The sequence below is a fragment of the Diplotaxodon limnothrissa genome, linkage group LG13, assembly GCF_057381915.1.
Source record: "Diplotaxodon limnothrissa isolate DT_005_m linkage group LG13, D_limnothrissa_male_GT1.1, whole genome shotgun sequence".
Classification (NCBI taxonomy): Eukaryota; Metazoa; Chordata; class Actinopteri; order Cichliformes; family Cichlidae; genus Diplotaxodon; species Diplotaxodon limnothrissa.
In genome coordinates, this window is record NC_140608.1 from 32,401,222 (window position 1) to 32,403,721 (window position 2,500).

Genomic DNA, 2,500 nt, shown 5'->3' on the forward strand with positions numbered 1-2,500 from the left:
TGACCTCCAGCAGGCCCCGGGGACCCACATTACCCCCCCCCCCCCCCCCCCCTTCCCCCTGCAGTTACCCTGTACCACATGTCTAGCATGGACCTTGACTTCCAGCAGGCCCCGTGGACCCACATTACCCCCCCCTGCAGTTACCCTGTGCCACATATCTAGCATGGACCTGGACCTCCAGCAGGCCCTGGGGACCCACATACTCCCCTGCTCTACTCCCCCACTAGCTTTCCTTTCTTGCAGTTACGCTCCAGCGCATATCCAGCATGGACCTTGACCTCCAGCAGGCCCCGTGAACCCACATTACCCCCCCCCCCTCCTGCAGTTAACCCTGTACCACGTATCTAGCATGGACCTGGACCTCCAGCAGGCCCCGGGGACCCACACTTAAGCCCCCTCCCACTAACAAAGCAGAACACCACTGGCAAAATCCTCGTGCCCCTGGTACTCCAGAAAGCACATTGAAATGTGCCCCTGGTACACTGCGCAGAAGAACTGCCGCACACACACACACACACACGCACGCACGCACGCACGCACGCACGCACGCACGCACTGCTTGTGCCTATGGTACGACAACTTTTCTCGTGCCTATGGTACGACAACTTTTCTCGTGCCTATGGTACAACAATTTTTCTCGTGCCTATGGTACAACAACTTTTTGCCGTGCCCCTGGTACACCGCTCAGTAGCACTTTGCCACACAAACTCTCCTCGTGCCTATGGTACGACAACTTTTCTCGTGCCTATGGTACAACAACTTTCCTCCGTGCCCCTGGTACGACAGCTTTTCTCGTGCCTATGGTACAACAACTTTTCTCGTGCCTATGGTACAACAACTTTTCGCCGTGCCCCTGGTACACCGCTCAGTAGCACTTTGCCACACACACACTCCTCGTACCTATGGTACGACAGCTTTTCTCGTGCCTATGGTACAACAACTTTCCTCCGTGCCCCTGGTATGACAGCTTTTCTCGTGCCTATGGTACAACAACTTTTCTCGTGCCTATGGTACAACAACTTTTCGCCGTGCCCCTGGTACACCGCTCAGTAGCACTTTGCCACACAAACTCTCCTCGTGCCTATGGTACGACAACTTTTCTCGTGCCTATGGTACAACAACTTTCCTCCGTGCCCCTGGTACGACAGCTTTTCTCGTGCCTATGGTACAACAACTTTTCTCGTGCCTATGGTACAACAACTTTTCGCCGTGCCCCTGGTACACCGCTCAGTAGCACTTTGCCACACACACACACCACTCGTGCCTATGGTACGACAACTTTTCTCGTGCCTATGGTACGACAACTTTTCTCGTGCCTATGGTACAACAACCTTTCCCCGTGCCCCTGGTACACTGCGCAGAAACTCTTTGCCACACACACACACCACTCGTGCCTATGGTACCACAACAGGCCCCGGGGACCTACATCGCACCTTGCTCTTGCCTCCCTTACAGCTGAAAAAGGTCCATGCCTGTGCCCTGGCCCTGCTGAAATTCCCTCTCCATTTAGCCGAGGCAGTGAGTCGGCCTCCTGTCTCCCTTTACGGTCGAAAAAGATGTGCTCCTGGGCGCGCTGGCCCTGCTGCTACTCACATCGGGCATGGACCTGGACCTCCAGCAGGCCCCGGGGACCTACATCACACCTTGCTCTTGCCTCCCTTACAGCTGAAAAAGGTCCATGCCTGTGCCCTGGCCCTGCTGAAATTCCCTCTCCATTTAGCCGAGGCAGTGAGTCGGCCTCCTGTCTCCCTTTACGGTCGAAAAAGATGTGCTCCTGGGCGCTCTGGCCCTGCTGCTACTCACATCGGGCATGGACCTGGACCTCCAGCAGGCCCCGGGGACCTACATCACACCTTGCTCTTGCCTCCCTTACAGCTGAAAAAGGTCCATGCCTGTGCCCTGGCCCTGCTGAAATTCCCTCTCCATTTAGCCGAGGCAGTGAGTCGGCCTCCTGTCTCCCTTTACGGTCGAAAAAGATGTGCTCCTGGGCGCGCTGGCCCTGCTGCTACTCACATCGGGCATGGACCTGGACCTCCAGCAGGCCCCGGGGACCTACATCACACCTTGCTCTTGCCTCCCTTACAGCTGAAAAAGGTCCATGCTTGTGCCCTGGCCCTTCTGAAATTCCCTCTCCATTTAGCCGAGGCAGTGAGTCGGCCTCCTGTCTCCCTTTACGGTCGAAAAAGATGTGCTCCTGGGCGCGCTGGCCCTGCTGCTACTCACATCGGGCATGGACCTGGACCTCCAGCAGGCCCCGGGGACCTACATCACACCTTGCTCTTGCCTCCCTTACAGCTGAAAAAGGTCCATGCTTGTGCCCTGGCCCTTCTGAAATTCCCTCTCCATTTAGCCGAGGCAGTGAGTCGGCCTCCTGTCTCCCTTTACGGTCGAAAAAGATGTGCTCCTGGGCGCGCTGGCCCTGCTGCTACTCACATCGGGCATGGACCTGGACCTCCAGCAGGCCCCGGGGACCTACATCACACCTTGCTCTTGCCTCCCT